The sequence below is a fragment of the Pseudophryne corroboree genome, unplaced genomic scaffold (assembly GCF_028390025.1).
Source record: "Pseudophryne corroboree isolate aPseCor3 unplaced genomic scaffold, aPseCor3.hap2 scaffold_144, whole genome shotgun sequence".
Taxonomy (NCBI): domain Eukaryota; kingdom Metazoa; phylum Chordata; class Amphibia; order Anura; family Myobatrachidae; genus Pseudophryne; species Pseudophryne corroboree.
Window position 1 is genome coordinate 300173 of NW_026968068.1, and position 25608 is coordinate 325780.

General features: G+C 46.6%; 18 non-coding genes and 4 pseudogenes across 18 annotated transcripts; 13 read left to right on the forward strand and 9 right to left on the reverse strand.

Annotated features, from left to right (window-relative positions):
* Nucleotides 1-4269: 4269 nt before the first annotated feature.
* On the reverse strand, nt 4270-4432 carry LOC134997377 (U1 spliceosomal RNA). Its single transcript, XR_010199901.1, has one exon. It is a non-coding gene; the product is annotated as a U1 spliceosomal RNA (small nuclear RNA).
* Nucleotides 4433-4584: 152 nt separating this feature from the next.
* LOC134997152 (U1 spliceosomal RNA) lies at nt 4585-4748 on the reverse strand. The gene has a single exon (XR_010199703.1). It is a non-coding gene; the product is annotated as a U1 spliceosomal RNA (small nuclear RNA).
* Nucleotides 4749-5423: 675 nt separating this feature from the next.
* Nucleotides 5424-5586, reverse strand: LOC134997269 (U1 spliceosomal RNA). Its single transcript, XR_010199815.1, has one exon. It is a non-coding gene; the product is annotated as a U1 spliceosomal RNA (small nuclear RNA).
* A 152-nt stretch (nt 5587-5738) lies between these two features.
* On the reverse strand, nt 5739-5902 carry LOC134997090 (U1 spliceosomal RNA). Its single transcript, XR_010199644.1, has one exon. It is a non-coding gene; the product is annotated as a U1 spliceosomal RNA (small nuclear RNA).
* A 593-nt stretch (nt 5903-6495) lies between these two features.
* LOC134997463 (U1 spliceosomal RNA) lies at nt 6496-6623 on the reverse strand (annotated as a pseudogene).
* A 144-nt stretch (nt 6624-6767) lies between these two features.
* Nucleotides 6768-6883, forward strand: LOC134996909 (U5 spliceosomal RNA). The gene has a single exon (XR_010199469.1). It is a non-coding gene; the product is annotated as a U5 spliceosomal RNA (small nuclear RNA).
* Nucleotides 6884-7153: 270 nt separating this feature from the next.
* LOC134996932 (U5 spliceosomal RNA) lies at nt 7154-7269 on the forward strand. Its single transcript, XR_010199492.1, has one exon. It is a non-coding gene; the product is annotated as a U5 spliceosomal RNA (small nuclear RNA).
* Nucleotides 7270-7533: 264 nt separating this feature from the next.
* LOC134996890 (U5 spliceosomal RNA) lies at nt 7534-7649 on the forward strand. The gene has a single exon (XR_010199450.1). It is a non-coding gene; the product is annotated as a U5 spliceosomal RNA (small nuclear RNA).
* A 274-nt stretch (nt 7650-7923) lies between these two features.
* LOC134996893 (U5 spliceosomal RNA) lies at nt 7924-8039 on the forward strand. Its single transcript, XR_010199453.1, has one exon. It is a non-coding gene; the product is annotated as a U5 spliceosomal RNA (small nuclear RNA).
* Nucleotides 8040-8314: 275 nt separating this feature from the next.
* Nucleotides 8315-8430, forward strand: LOC134996916 (U5 spliceosomal RNA). The gene has a single exon (XR_010199476.1). It is a non-coding gene; the product is annotated as a U5 spliceosomal RNA (small nuclear RNA).
* Nucleotides 8431-8704: 274 nt separating this feature from the next.
* Nucleotides 8705-8820, forward strand: LOC134996947 (U5 spliceosomal RNA). The gene has a single exon (XR_010199506.1). It is a non-coding gene; the product is annotated as a U5 spliceosomal RNA (small nuclear RNA).
* Nucleotides 8821-14183: 5363 nt separating this feature from the next.
* Nucleotides 14184-14257, reverse strand: TRNAN-AUU (transfer RNA asparagine (anticodon AUU)). The gene has a single exon. It is a non-coding gene; the product is annotated as a tRNA-Asn (tRNA).
* A 1304-nt stretch (nt 14258-15561) lies between these two features.
* LOC134997450 (U1 spliceosomal RNA) lies at nt 15562-15725 on the forward strand. The gene has a single exon (XR_010199959.1). It is a non-coding gene; the product is annotated as a U1 spliceosomal RNA (small nuclear RNA).
* Nucleotides 15726-15877: 152 nt separating this feature from the next.
* On the forward strand, nt 15878-16010 carry LOC134997475 (U1 spliceosomal RNA; annotated as a pseudogene).
* Nucleotides 16011-16702: 692 nt separating this feature from the next.
* LOC134997346 (U1 spliceosomal RNA) lies at nt 16703-16866 on the forward strand. The gene has a single exon (XR_010199878.1). It is a non-coding gene; the product is annotated as a U1 spliceosomal RNA (small nuclear RNA).
* A 152-nt stretch (nt 16867-17018) lies between these two features.
* LOC134997386 (U1 spliceosomal RNA) lies at nt 17019-17160 on the forward strand (annotated as a pseudogene).
* A 692-nt stretch (nt 17161-17852) lies between these two features.
* LOC134997125 (U1 spliceosomal RNA) lies at nt 17853-18016 on the forward strand. Its single transcript, XR_010199678.1, has one exon. It is a non-coding gene; the product is annotated as a U1 spliceosomal RNA (small nuclear RNA).
* A 3304-nt stretch (nt 18017-21320) lies between these two features.
* On the reverse strand, nt 21321-21483 carry LOC134997409 (U1 spliceosomal RNA). Its single transcript, XR_010199929.1, has one exon. It is a non-coding gene; the product is annotated as a U1 spliceosomal RNA (small nuclear RNA).
* A 152-nt stretch (nt 21484-21635) lies between these two features.
* LOC134997184 (U1 spliceosomal RNA) lies at nt 21636-21799 on the reverse strand. Its single transcript, XR_010199733.1, has one exon. It is a non-coding gene; the product is annotated as a U1 spliceosomal RNA (small nuclear RNA).
* A 674-nt stretch (nt 21800-22473) lies between these two features.
* LOC134997469 (U1 spliceosomal RNA) lies at nt 22474-22629 on the reverse strand. The gene has a single exon (XR_010199966.1). It is a non-coding gene; the product is annotated as a U1 spliceosomal RNA (small nuclear RNA).
* A 2361-nt stretch (nt 22630-24990) lies between these two features.
* On the forward strand, nt 24991-25154 carry LOC134997089 (U1 spliceosomal RNA). The gene has a single exon (XR_010199643.1). It is a non-coding gene; the product is annotated as a U1 spliceosomal RNA (small nuclear RNA).
* A 152-nt stretch (nt 25155-25306) lies between these two features.
* LOC134997429 (U1 spliceosomal RNA) lies at nt 25307-25441 on the forward strand (annotated as a pseudogene).
* Nucleotides 25442-25608: the final 167 nt, after the last annotated feature.

Genomic DNA, 25608 nt, shown 5'->3' on the forward strand with positions numbered 1-25608 from the left:
TGGACTCTCCTTGTGGATTTGTGATTTTGAAGAACGCACAGTTCTTTGCTGTGCTTTTGCCAGCTTAAGTCTTTTCATTTTTCTAGCGAGAGGCTGAGTGCTTCCATCCTCATGTGAAGCTGAACCACTAGCCATGAAGATAGGCCAGGGCCTCAGCCGTTCCTTGCCACTCCGTGTGGTAAATGGCATATTGGCAAGTTTACGCTTCTCCTCCGACGATTTTTATTTAGATTTTTGAGTCATTTTTTTACTGATCTTTTGTGTTTTGGATTTTACATGCTCTGTACTATGACATTGGGCATCGGCCTTGGGAGACGACGTTGATGGAATTTCATCGTCTCGGCCATGACTAGTGGCAGCAGCTTCAGCACGAGGTGGAAGTGGATCTTGATCTTTCCCTATTTTTGGAACCTCAACATTTTTGTTCTCCATATTTTAATAGGCACAACTAAAAGGCACCTCAGGTAAACAATGGAGATGGATGGATACTAGTATACTTATGGATGACGAGTGACTGACGACACAGAGGTAGCTACAGCCGTGGACTACCGTACTGCGTCTGCTAGTATAGAGATGATAATTAATGATATAAAAAAAAATATATATATAACTACTGTAGGTATATATAATATAATGACGGACCTGGTGGACACTGTCAGCAGACTGCTAAACTACTAGTATGAAGAAGATAGAAAAAAACTTCCACCACAGGTAGGTAGGTATACAATTATGGACGAGCACTGACGACACAGAGATAGCCACAGCCGTGGCCTACCGTACTGCGTCTGCTAGTATAGAGATGATAATTAATGATATAAAAAAAAATATATATAACTACTGTAGGTATATATAATATAATGACGGACCTGGTGGACACTGTCAGCAGACTGCTAAACTACTAGTATGAAGAAGATAGAAAAAAAAAACCCACCACAGTTAGGTATACAATTATGGACGAGTGACGACACAGAGGTAGGTACAGCCGTGGACTACCGTACTGCGTCTGCTAGTATAGATAATATACTAAATATATTACTACTGTAGGTATATAATATAATGACGGACCTGGTGGACACTGTCAGCAGACTCCTAAACTACTAGTATGAAGAAGATAGAAAAAAAAACCCCACCACAGGTAGGTATACAATTATGGACGAGCACTGACGACACAGAGGTAGGTACAGCCGTGGACTACCGTACTGCATCTGCTAGTATAGATAATATAATAAATATATTACTACTGTAGGTATATAATATAATGACGGACCTGGTGGACACTGTCAGCAGACTGCTAAACTGCTAGTATGAAGAAGATAAAAAAAAACCCCACCACAGGTAGGTAGGTATACAATTATGGACGAGCACTGACGACACAGAGATAGCCACAGCCGTGGACTACCGTACTGCGTCTGCTAGTATAGATAATATAATAAATATATTACTACTGTAGGTATATAATATAATGATGGACCTGGTGGACACTGTCAGTAGACTCCTAAACTACTAGTATGAAGAAGATAGAAAAAAAAAAACCACCACAGGTAGGTAGGTATACAATTATGGACGAGCACTGACGACACAGAGATAGCCACAGCCGTGGACTACCGTACTGCGTCTGCTAATATAGAGATGATAAAGATGAAAAAAAATATATAACACTACTGCAGGTAAATATTTATATAATATATGTATGACGGACCTGCTGGACACTGTCAGCAGAATGCATTTATAGAATAAAAAAAAAACACCACAGGAGTGTTTAACTTTTTCAGGCAGACAATATACTGGTGGTCACACTGGCAGCAAAAGTGTGCACTGTACTCCTGCTATAACTGCTCCCCAGTCTCCCCCACAATTAAGCTGTGTGAGCAGTGAGCACTCAGCACAGTCAGATATACATAGATGATATATCATGCAGCACACTGAGGCTGAGCACAGATATGGTATGTGTATCGTTTTTTTTCAGGCAGAGAACGGATTATAAATAATAAAACTGGTGGTCACTATCAGCAAAACTCTGCACTACTGAGTACTCCTGACAAGTTCAACTGCTCCCCAAATTAGTAGTAAATCAAATGTCACTCGTCTCTATCTTCTAATCTAAACGGAGAGGACGCCAGCCACGTCCTCTCCCTATCAATCTCAATGCACGTGTGAAAATGGCGGCGACGCGCGGCTCCTTATATAGAATCCAAGTCTCGTGAGAATCCGACAGCGGGATGATGACGTTCGGGCGCGCTCGGGTTAACCGAGCAAGGCGAGAGGATCCGAGTCTGCTCGGACCCGAGCAAAAAAGGGTGAAGCTCGGGCGGGTTCGGATTCCGAGGAACCGAACCCGCTCATCTCTTATGGCCACCCAGCATGACGCCTCCCTTCTTGACCATGCTGTAATTGCAGTCGCACTGCAGTTCAGCGTGATCATAAAAAATGGTGTAGCCTCCTGCTGGTGCAGACTGTATGTGCGCGCAGGAAGCCGCCACCATTTTTGTGATCACAGCGGCTGAATGTGATGTCATACAGCTGCTGTGACCACGCCCCCTGTGTCTCCTCCATTGCAGACCCCATTTTGAAGCCTTGCCCCCGCACCGCTCCATCCCTGACTTGGAAATGGAGTGTTGCTGACCCCCCTCTCCCCCCCTGCCCCGATTGACAGGCAGAGGCGATCGCATTCTCTGTGGGGTGCTGCAGAAAATGCAGGCACATGCGTATGCTCTTAGCAATTTTTGCAGTTGGATCACTTATTGTGATTGCAATCCAACCTGAATCAGGCCCTATTACCTATCACAATGCGCTGCGGGCAGTACAAAATTGGTTTAATATAGGAGAAAACCCCCCAGACCTGTGCTCCTTAACTGTACCTGGTGGCTAGTGGAGCGGCTGCCCAGTAATCAGTGTCCACGCCAGTGCGCACACGGTCCACCCCCTACGGCCACGCTCCCCTTCATCAGCGGCCTCGTGATACGGAAGGGCGGTGTGTGTGTGACTGACCTTAGGAAGAATCCGGAGCCTCCGCTGCAGTGACCCAGCTACCAGGGCACGGGAGTATACAGTGCCGCTGGGAGTGATGAAGCTGCAGTAAAGATGTCTATTAGACCTAGCCTGCTGCAGCCCTTGTAGATTCTCATAAAACAAGTTCTTCTTTTCTTGTCAAAATGAATAGCTAAGAATTGGCTTCCTGAGGCAGGCCCCTGTTAAGTGGCCTGCTACTGAAGGCACCAACTACAAACTGAGCTCCCTGTTCATGGAAGCGGGGTTATAGAGGAGGATGCGCTGAGCATCTTGGGAACAGTCAAAAGCTTTGAGTCGGTTGGTGCCTCAGATCAAGATCCTACTCTACACCCCAATGTGAATCCTTGTGGAGTCCTGTGTACCCCACAGAAGAAATTAATGTGTCACACCCATTGGCATCAACCTTAGAATAGCTGCTGATGGGCACAATTGAGAAAGGAAGGGGGGGGGGGGACATTTGAATCCAGCACATAGATGCAATTCAAATATGTAATTTGTACCTTCCTATTTTAAAATATAATGGATGAACTTCACCCTGTGAGAACAATCTTCATGATCAAGAGATCTCATATGCAAAATAAGTATGAGTTGGGATAGGGCTGGGGAGGGTGGCTGCTCGGGCAGCCCCTCCCCCATCAAGTTAAGGAGATTCAACTGAGGAAGCACAAGGGAACTCTCGTCTGGGGACAACAACTGCAGGGAGACCACATCTTTTCAGATGAACATGGGAGGGCGGAAGGCTGCCTAATACTGAAGCACCATCAAATATCAAACCATATGCAACAACTAGTACAAGCATTCCTGGGGGAAGGTCTGCAGCAGACGGATTTGCATACGGTGATGTCATCCAAGCAGTGGGCCAAAGTTGGCTGGAACCCTCATCTGCATATGAAAAGAGAAAAGGGGCATGCAGGGCATGGCGGCCTTTTGCGGTGCTTGGATGACCCCTAGTTCGCATTAAACACCCCCACCCTCCTTTGGTGTGGGGCTCATGTTGGCTATGCCCCAGCCCCTGAAGCATTCAAGCTGATTTCTTGCAGCAGCTGGGCACTGTAACAGCTCCAGAGCTGCTCTGTAAGGCAACTAAAAGGGTGTGGGCCCTGCAGCACTACCTGTAGTTCGCATTGTGCGTTGGAAGGCACAAAGTAAGCAGACGGGAGAAGTCAGGATAGTGCGCAAGGGCATAGAAGGGAGTGGCTCCAGAAAAGAGAAGTGGAAACAGACAGCAAACTAGGCTGGAGAGAGACCTGAGACAAAGAGATCTGAATTATACGAGAGCCGACCAGGGGAAACACAAATTATGCAATCAAGTTTCCCACATTTGGGGAAATCACAGGAGCAGCACACCCAGAGTGCAATGGGTGAGCCTTGCCCTGGGAGAAGCACCTTCATGATCATAGTATCTCACCTGGCAGGTAAGTAGGAGTTGGGCTAGAGCTGGGGAGGGTCACTGCTCGGGCACCCCCCTGTCAAGTGAAGGAGATCCAACTGAGGCAGCACAAGGGAACTCTCGAAAGAAGAACAAGGCTAGAGGAATATATGAGACAAAGAAATCTGACTTTTACCAGAGCTGACCAGAGGAAAACACAAACACAGTCCCCCACTACCACAAAAAATGCAGGCGAGTTTCCCACATTTGGGGAAATCACAGGGGTCAGCATACCCAGAATGCAATGAATGAACCTCACCCTGGGTGAACAATCTTCATGACCATGGTGTCTCCTATGCAAAATAAGTATGATTTGGGATAGGGCTGGGAGGGCCGCTGCTCAGGCACATCTCTGTCAAGTAAAGGAGATTCAACTGAGGCAGCACAAGGGAACTCTCATCTGGGGACAACAACTGCAGGGAGAACACATATTTTCAGATGAACATGGGAGGGCAGAAGGCTGCCTAATACTGAAGCACCCCCAAACAACAAACCAAATGCAACAACTAGTGCAAGCATTCCTGGGGCAAGGCCTGCAGCAGATGGATTTGCATATGGTGATGTCATCCAAGCAGTGGGTCAAAGTTGGCTTCAACCCTCATCTGCATATGAAAAGAGAAAAGGGGCGTGCAGGGCATGGCGGCCTTTTGCGGTGCTTGGATTACCCCTAGTTCGCATTAAACACCCCCACCCACCTTTGGTGTGGGGCTCATGTTGGCCATGCCCCATCCCCTGAAGCATTCAAGCTGATTTCTTGCAGCAGCTGGGCACTGTAACAGCTCCAGAGCTGCTCTTTAAGGCAAGTAAAAGATTGTGTGGGCCCTGCAGCACTACCTGTAGTTTGCATTGTGCATTGGAAGGCACAAAGTAAGCAGACGGGAGGAGAAGTCAGGATAGTGCACAAGGGTATAGAAGGGAGGGGCTCAAGATAAAAGAAGTGGAAACAGACAGCAAACTAGGCTGGAGAAAGACCTGAGACAAAGAGATCTGAATTATACGAGAGCCGACCAGAGGAAACACAAATTATGCAGTCAAGTGTCCCACATTTGGGGAAATCGTAGGAGCAGCACACCCAGAGTGCAATGGGTGAGCCTTGCCCTGGGAGAAGCACCTTCCTGATCATAGTATCTCACCTGGCAGGTAAGTAGGAGTTGGGCTAGAGCTGGGGAGGGTCGCTGCTCGGGCACCCCCCTGTCAAGTGAAGGAGATCCACCTGAGGCAGCACAAGGGAACTCTCGAAAGAAGAACAAGGCTAGAGGAAAATCTGAGACAAAGAAATCTGAGTTTTAACAGAGCTGACCAGAGGAAAGCACAAACACAGTCCCCCACTACCACAAATAATGCAGTCGAGTTTCCCACATTTGGGTAAATCACAGGGGTCAGCATACCCAAAATGCAATGAATGAACCTCACCCTGGGAGAACAATCTTCATGACCATGGTATCTCCTATGCAAAATAAGTATGATTTGGGATAGGGCTGGGGAGGGCCGCTGCTCATGCACATCTCTGTCAAGTAAAGGAGATTCAACTGAGGCAGCACAAGGGAACTCTCATCTGGGGACAACAACTGCAGGGAGAACACATATTTTCAGATGAACATGGGAGGGCAGAAGGCTGCCTAATACTGAAGCACCCCCAAACAACAAACCAAATGCAACAACTAGTGCAAGCATTCCTGGGGGAAGTTCTGCAGAAGACGGATTTGCATACGGTGATGTCATCCAAGCAGTGGGCCAAAGTTGGCTGGAACCCTCATCTGCATATGAAAAGAGAAAAGGGGTATGCAGGGCATGGCGGCCTTTTGCGGCGCTTGGATGACCCTTAGTTCGCATTAAACACCCCCACCCTCCTTCGGTGTGGGGCTCATGTTGGCCATGCCCCATCCCCTGAAGCATTCAAGCTGATTTCTTGCAGCAGCTTGGCACTGTATCAGCTCCAGAGCTGCTCTGTAAGGCAAGTAAAAGGGTGTGGGCCCTGCAGCACTACCTGTAGTTTGCATTGTGCATTGGAAGGCACAAAGTAAGCAGACAGGAGGAGAAGTCAGGATAGTGCACAAGGGTATAAAAGCGAGTTTCCCACATTTGGGAAAATCACAGGGGTCAGCATACCCAGAATGCAATGAATGAACCTCACCCTGGGAGAACAATCTTCATGACCATGGTATCTCCTATGCAAAATAAGTATGATTTGGGATAGGGCTGGGGAGGGCCGCTGCTCAGGCACATCTCTGTCAAGTAAAGGAGATTCAACTGAGGCAGCACAAGGGAACTCTCATCTGGGGACAACAACTGCAGGGAGAACACATATTTTCAGATAAAAATCTTGGTCATGCTCTGGTTTCTCTTCAGAACGAACAAATCTTTCGCCTTTTATTAAAGATTTCCGTGGAGAGGAGCAAAACCGAGTTTTATCTCAATTTTTGCATGCCCCATCTTTTTGGGGTTTCTTTTATCGGTTAAAAGATAGAATGAGTGTGCTTTAATGTAAGCTCATTTGCATAGAAATGACAGTAAATGTTTGTTTCTTTTCAAACAGAACTTTCTTGACCATGCTACTTGCTTGAAAGATCTGGGAGCACATGGAATACAGTACAAACCATGCTTATAGCAAGGAGAAGCCAGGTGAGAAATCTGCTTACTTTCAAGTTGGGCGCTCACTTTGATCTGAATGAGGACTGCTGGCACAGCATTTAGGCGACAGGTGGAATCTTGGTCATGCTCTGGTTTCTCTTCAGAACGAACAAATCTTTCGCCTTTTATTAAAGATTTCTGTGGAGAGGAGCAAAACTGAGTTTTATCTCAATTTTTGCATGCCCCATATTATTGGGGTTTCTTTTATCAGTTTCTTGTTAGCTTTAATGTAAGTTTATTTGCATAACAATGACTATAAATGTCTGTTTCTTTTCAAGCAGAACTTTCTTGACCATTCTAATTGCTTGAAAGATCTGGGAGCACATGGAAAAGAGTACAAACCATGCTTATAGCAAGGGGAAGCCTGGTGAGAAATCTGCTTTCTTTCTTTCAAATTGGGTGCTCACTTTGCGCTGAATGAGGACTGCTGGCATGGCACTCAGGCGACAGGTGGAATCTTAGTCATACTCTGGTTTCTCTTCAAAACGAACAGATCTTTTGCCTTTTACTAAAGATTTCCGTGGAGAGGAGCAAAACTGAGTTTTATCTCAATTTTTGCATGCTCCGTCTTATTGGGGTTTCTTTTATCGGTTTAAAGATAGAACGAGTGTGCTTTAATGTAAGCTCATTTGCATAGAAATGACAGTAAATGTTTGTTTCTTTTCAAACAGAACTTTCTTGACTATACTAAATGCTTGAAAGATCTGGGAGCACATGGAAAAGAGTACAAACCATGTTTATAGCAAGGGGAAGCCTGGTGAGAAATCTGCTTTCTTTCTTTCAAATTGGGTGCTCACTTTGAGCTGAATGAGGACTGCTGGCATGGCACTCAGGCGACAGGTGGAATCTTGGTCATGTTCTGGTTTCTCTTCAGAACGAACAAATCTTTCGCCTTTTACTAAAGATTTCCGTGGAGAGGAGCAAAACTGAGTTTTATCTCAATTTTTGCATGCCCCATCTTATTGGGATTTTATTTTATCGGTTTAAAGATAGAACGAGTGTGCTTTAATGTAAGCTCATTTGCATAGAAATGACAGTAAATGTTTGTTTCTTTTCAAACAGAACTTTCTTGACCACACTAATTGCTTGAAAGATCTGGGAGCACATGGAAAAGAGTACAAACCATGTTTATAGCAAGGGGAAGCCTGGTGAGAAATCTGCTTTCTTTCTTTCAAATTGGGTGCTCACTTTGAGCTGAATGAGGATTGCTGGCATGGCACTCAGGCGACAGGTGGAATCTTGGTCATGCTCTGGTTTCTCTTCAAAACGAACAGATCTTTCGCCTTTTACTAAAGATTTCCGTGGAGAGGAGCAAAACTGAGTTTTATCTCAATTTTTGCATGCTCCGTCTTATTGGGGTTTCTTTTATCGGTTTAAAGATAGAACGAGTGTGCTTTAATGTAAGCTCATTTGCATAGAAATGACAGTAAATGTTTGTTTCTTTTCAAACAGAACTTTCTTGACTATACTAATTGCTTGAAAGATCTGGGAGCACATAGAAAAGAGTACAAACCATGTTTATAGCAAGGGGAAGCCTGGTGAGAAATCTGCTTTCTTTCATTCAAATTGGGTGCTCACTTTCAGCTGAATGAGAACTGCTGGCATGGCACTCAGGCGACAGGTGGCATCTTGGTCATGCTCTGGTTTCTCTTCAGAACTAACAAATATTTCGCCTTTTATTAAAGATTTCCGTGGAGAGGAGCAAAACTGAGTTTTATCTCAATTTTTGCATGCCCCATATTATTGGGGTTTCTTTTATCAGTTTAAAGACAGAACGAGTGTGCTTTCTTGTTAGCTTTAATGTAAGTTTATTTGCATAACAATGACAGTAAATGTTGTTTCTTTTCAAACAGAACTTTCTTGACCATGCTACTTGCTTAAAGGTCTGGGAGCACATGGAAAACAGTACAAACCATGCAGTATCACAAGAGCCTTTATTTGATCTTTCATGAAGATAGAGCAGAATTGAGGACACGTCAACAATTTCTGCCGAAGGTGGTTCATCTTTCCACATGGTGCCTTTGGCCACTGACACCTTCGTTGAGTCAAAGTCTCTGGCTGTGGTCAGAACTTTGAAAATGTATGTCACCAGAACGGTTCAGATTAGGAAAACAGAGGCTCTGTTTGTCCTGTATGCTCCCAACAGGATTTGGTGTCCTGCTTCCATGCAGACCATTATGCGCTGGATCTGTGGTAAGATTCAGCATGCTCGTTCCACGGCAGGATTGCCGTTACTGAAGTAGGTGAAGACCCATTCTACTAGAAAGGTGGGTTCATCCTTGGCAGCTGGTCGGGGAGTCTCGGCATTGCAACTTTGCCGAGCAGCTATTTAGTAAACACTTTTGCTAAGTTTTACAAGTTTGATACCTTGGCTGATGATAACCTTAAGTTGGGTCATTCGGTGCTGCAGAGTCGTACGCACTCTCCCACCCGTTCAAGAGCTTTGGTATAACCCCATGGTTCTTAATGTGACCCCAGCATCCTCTAGGTCGTATGAGAAAATAGGATTTTAATACCTACCGGTAAATCCTTTTCTCTTAGTCTGTAGAGGATGCTGGGCACCCGTCCCAGTCCATACTGTGTCTGCAGTTATTACTTGTGGTTATACACATGTTGTGTTATGGTTCTGGTCAGCTTTTTGCTGCAATTGTTCATGCCGTTGGCTTGTGTTCTGTTGAATGCCACGTTCTGCGGCATGTTTAAGGTGTGAGCTGGTAAGATGCTCACCTTAGTTTAACAATAAATCCTTTCCTCGAAATGTCCGTCTCCCTGGGCACAGTTCCTATAACTGGAGTCTGGAGGAGGGGCATAGAGGGAGGAGCCAGTTCACACCCTTTGAAAGTCTTAAAGTGCCCATGTCTCTTGCGGATCCCGTCTATACCCCATGGTTCTTAATGTGACCCCAGCATCCTCTACGGACTAAGAGAAAATAATGCCCTTGCGCACTATCCTGACTTCTCCTCCCGTCTGCTTACTTTGTGCCTTCCAACGCACAATGCGAACTACAGGTGGTGCTGCAGGGCCCACACCCTTTTACTTGCCTTACAGAACAGCTCTGGAGCTGTTACAGTGCCCAGCTGCTGCAAGAAATCAGCTTGAATGCTTCAGGGGATGGGGCATGGCCAACATGAGCCCCACACCAAAGGAGGGTGGGGGTGTTTAATGTGAACTAGGGGTCATCCAAGCACTGCAAAAGGCCGCCATGCCCTGCATGCCCCTTTTCTCTTTTCATATGCAGATGAGGGTTCCAGTCAACTTTGGCCCACTGCTTGGATAACATCACCGTATGCAAATCCGTCTGCTGCAGACCTTCCCCCAGGAATGCTTGTACTAGTTGTTGCATATGGTGCTTCAGTATTAGGCAGCCTTCCGCCCTCCCATGTTCATCTGAAAAGATGTGGTCTCCCTGCAGTTGTTGTCCCCAGACGAGAGTTCCCTTGTGCTTCCTCAGTTGAATCTCCTTAACTTGACGGGGGAGGTGCTGCCCGAGCAGCCCTCCCCAGCCCTATCCCAACTCATATTTATTTTGCATATGAGATCTCTTGATCATGAAGATTGTTCTCACAGGGTGAGGTTCATCCATTATATTTTAAAATAGGAAGGTACGAATTACATATTTGAATTGCATCTATGTGCTGGATTCAAATGTCCCCCCCCTTCCTTTCTCAATTGTGCCCGTCAGCAGCTATTCTAAGGTTGCTGCCAATGGGTGTGACACATTAATTTCTTCTGTGGGGTACACTGGACTCCACAAGGATTCACATTGGGGTGTAGAGTAGGATCTTGATCTGAGGCACCAACCGGCTCAAAGCTTTTGACTGTTCCCAAGAAGCTCAGTGCATTCTCCTCTATAACCCCGCTTCCATGAACAGGGAGCTCAGTTTGTAGTTGGTGCCTTCAGTAGCAGGCCAATTAACAGGGGCCTGCCTCAGGCAGCCTATTCTTAGCTATTAATTTTGACAAGAAAAGAAGAACTTGTTTTATGAGAATCTACAAGGGCTGCAGCAGGCTAGGTCTAATAGACATCTTTACTGCAGCTTCATCACTCCCAGCGGCGCTGTATACTCCCATGCCCTGGTTGCTGGGCCACTGCAGCGGAGGCTCCGGTTTCATCCTAAGGTCAGTCACACACACACCACCCTTCCGGATCACGAGGCCGCTGCTGAAGGGGAGCGAGGCCGTAGGGGGTGGGCCGTGTGCGCACTGTGGTGGACACTGATTACTGGGCAGCCGCTCCACTAGCCACCAGGTACAGTTAAGGAGCACAGGTCTGGGGGTTTTTCTCCTATATTAACCCAATTTTGTACTGCCCGCAGCGCATTGTGATAGGTAATAGGGCCTGATTCAGGTTGGATTGCAATCACAATAAGCGATCCAACTGCAAAAATTGCTAAGAGCATACACATGTGCCTGCATTTTCTGCGGCACCCCGCAGAGAATGTGATCGCCTCTGCCTGTCAATCGGGGCGGGGAAGGGGGGGAGAGGTGGGTCAGCAACACTCCATTTCCAAGTCAGGGATGGAGCGGTGCGGGGGCAAGGCTTCAAAATGGGGTCTGCAACGGAGGAGACACAGGGGGCGTGGTCACAGCGACTGTATGACATCACATTCAGCCGCTGTGATCACAAAAATGGTGGCGGCTTCCTGCGCGCACATACAGTCTGCACCAGCAGGAGCCTACACCATTTTTTATGATCACGCTGAACTGCAGTGCGACTGCAATTACAGCATGGTCAAGAAGGGAGGCGTCATGCTGGGTGGCCATGCCCTGTCACTTTGCAGGAGCCAGCACCGCTCACACACTAGTCCCCGGGTGCAGCCCCCAACCCCCGGGACACCCGGAGCAACAAAATGTAGATTCAGGCCACCAGGCCACGCCCCTACCTATGAAACCATGCCTCCTTTTTACCATTGCACTGCTTATCTGCGCGCACTGCATTACAATCTCCCTCGCCACCTCTCTGGGTGTCACCAGTGATAGTGACACCTCTGCCATGCTTGTAGCAGCTGGTCCTAAGATCTACGCCTCAAACCCTGAGTGTTTGCCCTTGTGACTTGTTGATCATCATAGCGAAGCAGATGCTTACAGAAAACTGCAGGGGCTTAGATTGAAAATAAAAAAATTGATAGGGTATAAGGTAGAGAGGAGCGGGTTCGGTTCTCCGAGAACCGAATTCCCCACGAACTCCACGTGGTTTACACTGGTCCGAGGCAGGCTCGGTTGTTCCCGCCTGACTCGGAAAACCTGAACAAGGGAAAATGTCATCATCCCGCTGTCGGATTCTCGCGAGATTCGGATTCCATATAAAGAGCTGCGCGTTGCTGCCATTTTTACTCGTGCATTGAAGAGAGAGCGGAGAGGACGTGGCTATGTTCTCTCAGTGGAAATCTCAATATCAGTGCTCAGTATCAGTGGTTACTTATTGCTGCTCAGTAATACTAGTAGTGTGTCTCTCCTGCTCAGTGTCAGTTCTCAGTAGTATCCTCATCAGTGCTCAGTATCACTGTTCATTGTCTTGTGCTGCATTGTGTTGCTCAGCATAATACAGTACATTACTAATAGTCCAGTGCTGCATCTTGCTGCTCAGTGTCAGTTCTAGTATCCTCATCAGTGCTCACTATCACTGCTCATTGCATTGTGGTGTTCTGTATACTACAATAACATAGTAATATAGTAACATAGTTTTTGAGGTTGAATAGAGGCAAATTGCCCATCGTGTTCAACCTGTTTTAAGTTGTGATGATTCTACATACTTGCTGAATAATGTTTTATGACTAGTTAGCTACTATAACTCATGTTACCCCCGGATTAACCATGTTGATATTTTAAGTATTATAACCTTGGATAGCTTTTTCATTCAGAAATGTATCCATTCCTTTTTTAAATCCAATTACAGAGTCCGCCATTACCACCTTCCCTGGCAGGGAATTCCACATCCTGATTGCCCTAACAGTGAAGAAACCTTTCCTCCATTGCGTTCTGAACTTTCCTCCAGTCGCAGCGAGTGACCACGTGTTCTTTTAATAAATAATTCCTCTGATAACTCTTTGTTATGTATCTTTACATATTTGAAGATATTAATAATATCTCCTCTTAGGCACCTCTTTTCTAGTGTATAAATATTCAGCCTAGTAAGTCTTTCCTTATAGTCCAGTACTTTAAGGCCTTTAATCAATTTAGTCTTCAGGATCTCTGACACTTCCATGAGCAGCAGAGTAGTGCAATGGAAGCATGCTGGGCCCATAACCCAGAGGTCGATTGATCGAAACTATCCTCTGCTATGTGCATTTTTTTTTTTATAATTAAAGTAATCAAAAACTGGGATTGATATTTTGGCACTTTTATTTTTACTTAAAGTACAATAACTTTTATCATTTTAATTTGTTTTAATAGTATATTGACAGCATTGTTTTCTTTAAAAAATCCACTTAATTTTCTTTACCCTATTACTGAAATGGTAATTGACAAAAACAAACTACATTGTCACCAGAAGAGCAATGCAAAATGTACAAGTGATATATGAAAATCATCTTCCATCTTGAATTTCAATGATGCATTGGGACAACAATTTGTGAGAAACATCTTCACCCATAAAGAAAGATTTTCTTAATTCCTTACCTGTGTGCTGATTAGATATCACCTTGTTTTCACATTAAACAGACTTCCCCATGAGGAAGCAGCAAGGATGCAGTGACGTTTCCTGGTGTCAACCTGTATTATTTCAGTAGACATTGAAATGAGGATGCATCTTTGATGCCTTTCCAATGAAGCAAGTTTAATTCAGTAATAGGTGAAAAACCATTCCTACAAAGGTGTTAATCAGAGACTTGGCTTTGTGGACACTTTTCAGAGAGCAAATTTGTTAGCATAAACATAAAATCAGAAAATGAAGAGCTGTTTAATCACTCAATTGGACTTTTCTGCCAGCATAATTTTTTTTCTCTGCAACTCACTGCTAAATTGTGCTTCCTAGCTGTTTTTTTATAAAATCACTTAATCAAATCTAACTCTGATTACATCAGAGAAGGCCAGGTACCCTACACCATAAGGGGGGTTTTTGAAATTTTGACTTGTCTACTTAAAGATCACCAAAATCTGATAACAAGGTCAATTACATCCCTGGGTGGGATTGAACCACCAACCTTTTGGTTAATAGCCAAACATGCTAACCGATTGCGCCACAGAGACACCTTGCGAAAGTCAATACTGACAAAGGCTAATAAGCATTCATCTAGAACGTTTCCTAGAAAAACTTTAAAAAGTCAATAATCTGGAGAATTTTTGTAAGAAACACATTGGTACTTTCCCATGATGAGTGAGTGCTTCAGGATTTCTTGCACTTACATGGGCTATTAACCAAAAGGTTGGTGGTTCAATCCCACCCAGGGATGTAATTGACCTTGTCATCAGATTTTGGTGATCTTTAAGTAGACAAGTCAAAATTTCAAACCCCCTCTTATGGTGTAGGGTACCTGGCCTTCTCTGACGTAATCAGAGTTAGATTTAATTAAGTGATTTTATAAAAAACAGCTAGGAAGCACAATTTAGCAGTGGGTTGCAGAGAAAAAAATAACATTTTAAACCTACCGGTAATTTTTTTTTCTCGTAGTCCGTAGAGGATGATGGGGACTCCGTAAGGACCATGGGGGATAGACGGGCTCCGCAGCAGACATGGGCACTTTAAGAAAGACTTTAGATCTGGGTGTGCACTGGCTCCTCCCTCTATGCCCCTCCTCCATACCTCAGTTAGAGAAACTGTGCCCAGAGGAGACGGACAGTACGAGGAAAGGATTTTTGTTAATCCAAGGTCAAGATTCATACCAGCCACACCAATCACACCGTATAACTTGTGATATACTACCCAGTTAACAGTATGAAAACAACATAGCATCAGTCCAAGACCGATGAAAACTAACATATAACCCTTATGTAAGCAATAACTATATACAAGTCTTGCAGAAGTAGACCGCACTTGGGACGGGCACCCAGCATCCTCTACGGACTACGAGAAAAAGATTTACCGGTAGGTTTAAAATCTTATTTTCTCTTACGTCCTAGAGGATGCTGGGGACTCCGTAAGGACCATGGGGATTATACCAAAGCTCCCAAACGGGCAGGAGAGTGCGGATGACTTTGCAGCACCGATTGAGCAAACAGGAGGTCCTCCTCAGCCAGGGTATCAAACTTATAGAACTTTGCAAAGGTGTTTGAACCAACTTTGACCCACTGCTTGGATGACATCACCATATGCAAATCCATCTGCGGCAGGCCTTCCCCCAGGAATGCTTGCACTAGTTGTTGCATTTGGTTTGTTGTTTGGGGGTGCTTCAGTATTAGGCAGCCTTCTGCCCTCCCATGTTCATCTGAAAATATGTGTTCTCCCTGCAGTTGTTGTCCCCAGATGAGAGTTCCCTTGTGCTGCCTCAGTTGAATCTCCTTTACTTGACAGAGATGTGCCTGAGCAGCGGCCCTCCCCAGCCCTATCCCAAATCATACTTATTTTGCATAGGAGATACCATGGTCATGAAGATTGTTCTCCCAGGGTTAGGTTAATTCATTGCATTCTGGGTATGCTGACCCCTGTGATTTCCCCAAATGTGGGAAACTCAACTGCATTATTTGTGGTAGTGGGGGACTGTGTTTGTGCTTTCCTCTGGTCAGCTCTGGTAAAAGTCAGATTTCTTTGTCTCAGATCTTCCTCTAGCCTTGTTCTTCTTTCGAGAGTTCCCTTGTGCTGCCTCAGTTGGATCTCCTTCACTTGACAGGGGGGTGCCCGAGCAGCGACCCTCCCCAGCTCTAGCCCAACTCCTACTTACCTGCCAGGTGAGATACTATGATCATGAAGATGCTTCTCCCAGGGCAAGGCTCACCCATTGCACTCTGGGTGTGCGATTTCCCCAAATGTGGGAAACTTGACTGCATAATTTGTGTTTCCCCTGGTCGGCTCTCATATAATTCAGATCTCTTTGTCTCAGGTCTCTCTCCAGCCTAGTTTGCTGTCTGTTTCCACTTCTTTTTTCTTGAGCCCCTCCCTTCTATACCCTTGTGCACTATCCTGACTTCTCCCGTCTGCTTACTTTGTGCCTTCCAACGCACAATACAAACTACAGGTAGTGCTGCAGGGCCCACACCCTTTTACTTGCTTTATAGAGCAGCTCTGGAGCTGTTACAGTGCCCAGCTGCTGCAAGAAATCAGCTTGAATGCTTCAGGGGCTGGGGCATAGCCAACATGAGCCCCACACCGAAGGAGGGTGGAGGTGTTTAATGCGAACTAGGGGTCATCCAAGCGCCGCAAAAGGCCGCCATGCCCTGCACACCCCTTTATTCTTTTCATATGCAGACGAGGGTTGAAGCCAACTTTGACCCACTGCTTGGATGACATCACCATATTCAAATCCATCTGCTGCAGGCCTTCCCCCAGGAATGCTTGCACTAGTTGTTGCATTTGGTTTGTTGTTTGGGGGTGCTTCAGTATTAGGCAGCCTTCTGCCCTCCCATGTTCATCTGAAAATATGTGTTCTCCCTGCAGTTGTTGTCCCCAGATGAGAGTTCCCTTGTGCTGCCTCAGTTGAATCTCCTTTACTTGACAGAGATGTGCCTGAGCAGCGGCCCTCCCCAGCCCTATCCCAAATCATACTTATTTTGCATAGGAGATACCATGGTCATGAAGATTGTTCTCCCAGGGTTAGGTTCATTCATTGCATTCTGGGTATGCTGACCCCTGTGATTTCCCCAAATGTGGGAAACTCAACTGCATTATTTGTGGTAGTGGGGGACTGTGTTTGTGCTTTCCTCTGGTCAGCTCTGGTAAAAGTCAGATTTCTTTGTCTCAGATCTTCCTCTAGCCTTGTTCTTCTTTCGAGAGTTCCCTTGTGCTGCCTCAGTTGGATCTCCTTCACTTGACAGGGGGGTGCCCGAGCAGCGACCCTCCCCAGCTCTAGCCCAACTCCTACTTACCTGCCAGGTGAGATACTATGATCATGAAGATGCTTCTCCCAGGGCAAGGCTCACCCATTGCACTCTGGCTGTGCTGCCCCTGCGATTTCCCCAAATGTGGGAAACTTGACTGCATAATTTGTGTTTCCCCTGGTCGGCTCTCATATAATTCAGATCTCTTTGTCTCAGGTCTCTCTCCAGCCTAGTTTGCTGTCTGTTTCCACTTCTTTTTTCTTGAGCCCCTCCCTTCTATACCCTTGTGCACTATCCTGACTTCTCCCATCTGCTTACTTTGTGCCTTCCAACGCACAATGCAAACTACAGGTAGTGCTGCAGGGCCCACACCCTTTTACTTGCTTTACAGAGCAGCTCTGGAGCTGTTACAGTGCCCAGCTGCTGCAAGAAATCAGCTTGAATGCTTCAGGGGCTGGGGCATAGCCAACATGAGCCCCACACCGAAGGAGGGTGGAGGTGTTTAATGTGAACTAGGGGTCATCCAAGCGCCGCAAAAGGCCGCCATGCCCTGCACACCCCTTTTTTCTTTTCATATGCAGACGAGGGTTGAAGCCAACTTTGACCCACTGCTTGGATGACATCACCATATGCAAATCCATCTGCTGCAGGCCTTCCCACAGGAATGCTTGCACTAGTAGTTGCATTTGGTTCGTTGTTTGGGGGTGCTTCAGTTTTAGGCAGCCTTCTGCCCTCCCATGTTCATCTGAAAATATGTGTTCTCCCTGCAGTTGTTGTCCCCAGATGAGAGTTCCCTTGTGCTGCCTCAGTTGAATCTCCTTTACTTGACAGAGATGTGCCTGAGCAGCGGCCCTCCCCAGCCCTATCCCAAATCATACTTATTTTGCATAGGAGATACCTTGGTCATGAGGATTTTTCTCCCAGGGTGAGGTTCATTCATTGCATTCTGGGTATGCTGACCCCTGTGATTTCCCCAAATGTGGGAAACTCGACTGCATTATTTGTGGTAGTGGGGGACTGTGTTTGTGCTTTCCTCTGGTCAGCTCTGGTAAAAGTCAGATTTCTTTGTCTCAGATCTTCCTCTAGCCTTGTTCTTCTTTCGAGAGTTCCCTTGTGCTGCCTCAGTTGGATCTCCTTCACTTGACAGGGGGTGCCCAAGCAGCAATCCTCCACAGCTCTAGCCCAACTCCTACTTACCTGCCAGGTGAGATACTATGATCTTCACTGTTAGGTCAATCAGGATGTGGAATTCCCTGCCAGGGAAGGTGGTAATGGCGGACTCTGTAATTGGATTTAAAAAAGGAATGGATACATTTCTGAATGAAAAAGCTATCCAAGGTTATAATACTTAAAATATCAACATGGTTAATCCGGGGGTAACATGAGTTGTAGTAGTTAACTAGTCATAAAACATTATTCAGCAAGTATGTAGAATCATCACAACTTAAAACAGGTTGAACACGATGGGCAATTTGCCTCTTTTCAACCTCAAAAACTATATTACTATATGTTACTATATTACTATGTTACTGTAGTATACAGAACACCACAATGTAATGAGCAGTGATAGTGAGCACTGATGAGGATACTAGAACTGACACTGAGCAGCAAGATGCAGCACTGGACTATTAGTAATGTACTGTAGTATGCTGAGCACCACAATGCAGCACAAGACAATGAGCAGTGATACTGAGCACTGATGAGGATACTACTGAGAACTGACACTGAGCAGGAGAGACACACTACTAGTATTACTGAGCAGCAATAAGTAACCACTGATACTGAGCACTGATATTGAGATTTCCACTGAGAGAACATAGCCACGTCCTCTCCGCTCCCTCTTCAATGCACGAGTAAAAATGGCGGCAACGCGCAGCTCTTTATATGAAATCCGAATCTCGCGAGAATCCGACAGCGGGATGATGACATTTTCCCTTGTTCAGGTTTTCCGAGTCAGGCGGGAACAACTGAGCCTGCCTCGGACCAGTGTAAACCACGTGGAGTTCGTGGGGAATTCGGTTCTCGGAGAACCGAACCCGCTCCTCTCTACCTTATACCCATATATTTTTTTATTTTCAATCTAAGCCCCTGCAGTTTTCTGTAAGCATCTGCTTCGCTATGATGATCAACAAGTCACAAGGGCAAACACTCAGGGCTTGAGGCGTAGATCTTAGGACCAGCTGCTACAAGCATGGCAGAGGTGTCACTATCACTGGTGACACCCAGAGAGGTGGCGAAGGAGATTGTAATGCAGTGCGCGCAGATAAGCAGCGCAATGGTAAAAAGGAGGCATGGTTTCATAGGTAGGGGCGTGGCCTGGTGGCCTGAATCTACATTTTGTTGCTCCAGGTGTCCCGGGGGTTGGGGGCTGCACCCGGGGACTAGTGTGTGAGCGGTGCTGGCTCCTGCACAGTGACAGGACATGGCCACCCAGCATGACGCCTCCCTTCTTGACCAATCTGTAATTGCAGTTGCACTGCAGTTCAGCGTGATCATAAAAAATGGTGTAGCCTCCTGCTGGTGCAGACTGTATGTGCGCGCAGGAAGCCGCCACCATTTTTGTGATCACAGCGGCTGAATGTGATGTCATACAGCCGCTGTGACCACGCCCCCTGTGTCTCCTCCGTTGCAGACCCCATTTTGAAGCCTTGCCCCCGCACCGCTCCATCCCTGACTTGGAAATGGAGTGTTGCTGACCCCCCTCTCCCCCCCTGCCCCGATTGACAGGCAGAGGCGATCGCATTCTCTGCGGGGTGCCGCAGAAAATGCAGGCACATGCGTATGCTCTTAGCAATTTTTGCAGTTGGATCGCTTACTGTGATTGCAATCCAACCTGAATCAGGCCCTATTACCTATCACAATGCGCTGCGGGCAGTACAAAATTGGTTTAATATGGGAGAAAAAACCCCAGACCTGTGCTCCTTAACTGTACCTGGTGGCTCGTGGAGCGGCTGCCCAGTAATCAGTGTCCACGCCAGTGCGCACACGGTCCACCCCCTACGGCCACGCTCCCCTTCATCAGCGGCCTCGTGATCCGGAAGGGCGGTGCGTGTGTGACTGACCTTAGGAAGAAACCGGAGCCTCCGCTGCAGTGACCCAGCAACCAGGGCACGGGAGTATACAGCGCCGCTGGGAGTGATGAAGCTGCAGTAAAGATGTCTATTAGACCTAGCCTGCTGCAGCCCTTGTAGATTCTCATAAAAAAAGTTCTTATTTTCTTGTCAAAATTAATAGCTAAGAATAGGCTGCCTGAGGCAGGCCCCTGTTAAGTGGCCTGCTACTGAAGGCACCAACTACAAACTGAGCTCCCTGTTCATGGAAGCGGGGTTATAGAGGAGAATGCGCTGAGCATCTTGGGAACAGTCAAAAGCTTTGAGCCGGTTGGTGCCTCAGATCAAGATCCTACTCTACACCCCAATGTGAATCCTTGTGGAGTCCAGTGTACCCCACAGAAGAAATTAATGTGTCACACCCATTGGCAGCAACCTTAGAATAGCTGCTGACGGGCACAATTGAGAAAGGAAGGGGGGGGGGACATTTGAATCCAGCACATAGATGCAATTCAAATATGTAATTTGAACCTTCCTATTTTAAAATATAATGGATGAACTTCACCCTGTGATAACAATCTTCATGATATAGAGATCTCATATGCAAAATAAGTATGAGTTGGGATAGGGCTGGGGAGGGTGGCTGCTCGGGCAAGCCCCTCCCCCGTCAAGTTAAGGAGATTCAACTGAGGAAGCACAAGGGAACTCTCGTCTGGGGACAACAACTGCAGGGAGACCACATTTTTTCAGATGAACATGGGAGGGCGGAAGGCTGCCTAATACTGAAGCACCATCAAATATCAAACCATATGCAATAACTAGTACAAGCATTCCTGGGGGAAGGTCTGCAGGAGACGAATTTGCATACGGTGATGTCATCCAAGCAGTGGGCCAAAGTTGGCTGGAACCCTCATCTGCATATGAAAAGAGAAAAGGGTTATGCAGGGCATGGCGGCCTTTTGCGGCGCTTGGATGACCCCTAGTTCGCATTAAACACCTCCACCCTCCTTCGGTGTGGGGCTCATGTTGGCTATGCCCCAGCCCCTGAAGCATTCAAGCTGATTTCTTGCAGCAGCTGGGCACTGTAACAGCTCCAGAGCTGCTCTGTAAGGCAAATAAAAGGGTGTGGGCCCTGCAGCACTACCTGTAGTTCGCATTGTGCGTTGGAAGGCACAAAGTAAGCAGACGGGAGAAGTCAGGATAGTGCGCAAGGGCATAGAAGGGAGCGGCTCAAGAAAAGAGAAGTGGAAACAGACAGCAAACTAGGCTGGAGAGAGACCTGAGACAAAGAGATCTGAATTATACGAGAGCCGACCAGGGGAAACACAAATTATGCAGTCAAGTTTCCCATATTTGGGGAAATCGCAGGGGCAGCACACCCAGAGTGCAATGGTTGAGCCTTGCCCTGGGAGAAGCACCTTCAAGATCATAGTATCTCACCTGGCAGGTAAGTAGGAGTTGGGCTAGAGCTGGGGAGGGTCGCTGCTCGGGCACCCCCCTGTCAAGTGAAGGAGATCCAACTGAGGCAGCACAATGGAACTCTCGAAAGAAGAACAAGGCTAGAGGAAGATCTGAGACAAAGAAATCTGACTTTTACCAGAGCTGACCAGCGGAAAACACAAACACAGTCCCCAACTACCACAAATAATGCAGGCGAGTTTCCCACATTTGGGTAAATCACAGGGGTCAGCATACCCAGAATGCAATGAATGAACCTCACCCTGGGTGAACAATTTTCATGACCATGGTGTCTCCTATGCAAAATAAGTATGATTTGGGATAGGGCTGGGGAGGGCCGCTGCTCAGGCACATCTCTGTCAAGTAAAGGAGATTCAACTGAGGCAGCACAAGGGAACTCTCATATGGGGACAACAACTGCAGGGAGAACACATATTTTCAGATGAACATGGGAGGGCAGAAGGCTGCCTAATACTGAAGCACCCCCAAACAACAAACCAAATGCAACAACTAGTGCAAGCATTCCTGGGGGAAGGCCTGCAGCAGATGGATTTGCATATGGTGATGTTATCCAAGCAGTGGGTCAAAGTTGGCTTCAACCCTCATCTGCATATGAAAAGAGAAAAGGGGCGTGCAGGGCATGGCGGCCTTTTGCGGTGCTTGGATGACCCCTAGATCGCATTAAACACCCCCACCCTCCTTTGGTGTGGGGCTCATGTTGGCCATGCCCCATCCCATGAAGCATTCAAGCTGATTTCTTGCAGCAGCTGGGCACTGTAACAGCTCCAGAGCTGCTCTGTAAGGCAAGTAAAAGGGTGTGGGCCCTGCAGCACTACCTGTAGTTTGCATTGTGCATTGGAAGGCACAAAGTAAGCAGACGGGAGGAGAAGTCAGGATAGTGCACAAGGGTATAGAAGGGAGGGGCTCAAGAAAAAAGAAGTGGAAACAGAGAGCAAACTAGGCTGGAGAGAGACCTGAGACAAAGAGATCTGAATTATACGAGAGCCGACCAGAGGAAACACAAATTATGCAGTCAAGTGTCCCACATTTGGGGAAATCGTAGGAGCAGCACACCCAGTGTGCAATGGGTGAGCCTTGCCCTGGGAGAAGCACCTTCCTGATTATAGTATCTCACCTGGGTGTGCTGCCCCTGCGATTTCCCCAAATGTGGGAAACTTGACTGCATAATTTGTGTTTCCCCTGGTCGGCTCTCATATAATTCAGATCTCTTTGTCTCAGGTCTCTCTCCAGCCTAGTTTGCTGTCTGTTTCCACTTCTTTTTTCTTGAGCCCCTCCCTTCTATACCCTTGTGGACTATCCTGACTTCTCCTCCTGTCTGCTTACTTTGTGCCTTCCAATGCACAATGCAAACTACAGGTAGTGCTGCAGGGCCCACACCCTTTTACTTGCCTTACAGAGCAGCTCTGGAGCTGTTACAGTGCCAAGCTGCTGCAAGAAATCAGCTTGAATGCTTCAGGGGCTGGGGCATGGCCAACATGAGCCCCACACCGAAGGAGGGTGGGGGTGTTTAATGCGAACTAAGGGTCATCCAAGCGCCGCAAAAGGCCGCCATGCCCTGCATACCCCTTTTCTCTTTTCATATGCAGATGAGGGTTCCAGCCAACTTTGGCCCACTGCTTGGATGACATCACTATATGCATATCCGTCTTCTGCAGACCTTCCCCCAGGAATGCTTGTACTAGTTGTTGCATTTGGTTTGTTGTTTGGGGGTGCTTCAGTATTAGGCAGCCTTCTGCCCTCCCATGTTCATCTGAAAATATGTGTTCTCACTGCAGTTGTTGTCCCCAGATGAGAGTTCCCTTGTGCTGCCTCAGTTGAATCTCCTTTACTCTAAAACTTGTAAAACTTAGCAAAAGTGTTTACTAAATAGCTGCTCGGCAAAGTTGCAATGCCGAGACTCCCCGACCAGCTGCCCAGGATGAACCCACCTTTCTAGTAGAATGGGTCTTCACCTAATTCAGTAACGGCAATCCTGCCGTGGAATGAGCATGCTGAATCTTACCACAGATCCAGCGCATAATTGTCTACATGGAAGCAGGACACCCAATCCTGTTGGGAGCATACAGGACAAACAGAGCCTCTGTTTTCCTAATCTGAACCGTTCTGGTGACATAAATTTTCAAAGTTCTGACCACAGCCAGAGACTTTGACTCAACGAAGGTGTCAGTGGCCAAAGGCACCATGTGGAAAGATGAACCACCTTCGGCAGAAATAGTTGACGTGTCCTCAATTCTGCTCTATCTTCATGAAATATCAAATAAAGGCTCTTGTGATACTGCATGGTTTGTACTGTTTTCCATGTGCTCCCAGATCTTTCAAGCAAGAAGCATGGTCAAGAAAGTTCTGTTTGAAAAGAAACAACATTTACTGTCATTGTTATAGAATTTGGGAGAAAAAACAAGAAGAAATCTGCACTGTTGACGCACTGGACAGAATGAATGAATCATAAAATATAACCTTTATTAAGTATGTATTAAAATTGGATAAATATTAATATTATTATCCCAAACTGCAGTGAAACATAAAGGTTAAAATCACAGAACTAACATACATGTGCATAAGAAGAATAAAGAGATGTGAAAAAAAGGTTTAAAAAGCGTGTCCGTGTGTGATTATTTTTGAAGGCACAACCCTGGCGGGGTTGTTTATATAGATATATATGTTGCTAATAATCACTTTCTAGCGTAATGTTATTAAATAGCTGTTAGTATCTATGTCGTCAGGTACCACTGGGTCGTATCCTATATACTCCTGTGGGAAACTTGACTGCATAATTTGTGTTTCCCCTGGTCGGCTCTCGTATAATTCAGATCTCTTTGTCTCAGGTCTCTCTCCAGCCTAGTTTGCTGTCTGTTTCCACTTCTCTTTTCTTGAGCCGCTGCCTTCTATGCCCTTGTGCACTCTCCAGACTTCTCCTGTCTGCTTACTTTGTGCCTTCCAACGCACAATGCAAACTACAGGTAGTGCTGCAGGGCCCACACCCTTTTACTTGCCTTACAGAGCAGCTCTGGAGCTGTTACAGTGCCCAGCTGCAGCAAGAAATCAGCTTGAATGCTTCAGGGGCTGGGGCATAGCCAACATGAGCCCCACACCGACGGAGGGTGGAGGTGTTTAATGCAAACTAGGGGTCAGCCAAGCGCCGCAAAAGGCCGCCATGCCCTGCATGCCCCTTTTCTCTTTTCATATGCAGACGAGGGTTGAAGCCAACTTTGACCCACTGCTTGGATGACATCACCATATGCAAATCCATCTGCGGCAGGCCTTCCCCCAGGAATGCTTGCACTAGTTGTTGCATTTGGTTTGTTGTTTGGGGGTGCTTCAGTATTAGGCAGCCTTCTGCCCTCCCATGTTCATCTGAAAATATGTGTTCTCCCTGCAGTTGTTGTCCCCAGATGAGAGTTCCCTTGTGCTGCCTCAGTTGAATCTCCTTTACTTGACAGAGATGTGCCTGAGCAGCGGCCCTCCCCAGCCCTATCCCAAATCATACTTATTTTGCATAGGAGATACCATGGTCATGAAGATTGTTCTCCCAGGGTTAGGTTCATTCATTGCGTTCTGGGTATGCTGACCTCTGTGATTTCCCCAAATGTGGGAAACTCAACTGCATTATTTGTGGTAGTGGGGGACTGTGTTTGTGCTTTCCTCTGGTCAGCTCTGGTAAAAGTCAGATTTCTTTGTCTCAGATCTTCCTCTAGCCTTGTTCTTCTTTCAAGAGTTCCCTTGTGCTGCCTCAGTTGGATCTCCTTCACTTGACAGGGGGGTGCCCGAGCAGCGACCCTCCCCAGCTCTAGCCCAACTCCTACTTACCTGCCAGGTGAGATACTATGATCATGAAGTTGCTTCTCCCTGGGCAAGGCTCACCCATTGCACTCTGGGTGTGCTGCCCCTGCGATTTCCCCAAATATGGGAAACTTGATTGCATAATTTGTGTTTCCCCTAGTCGGCTCTCATATAATTCAGATCTCTTTGTCTCAGGTCTCTCTCCAGCCTAGTTTGCTGTCTGTTTCCACTTCTTTTTTCTTGAGCCCCTCCCTTCTATACCCTTGTGCACTATCCTGACTTCTCCTCCTGTCTGCTTACTTTATGCCTTCCGATGCACAA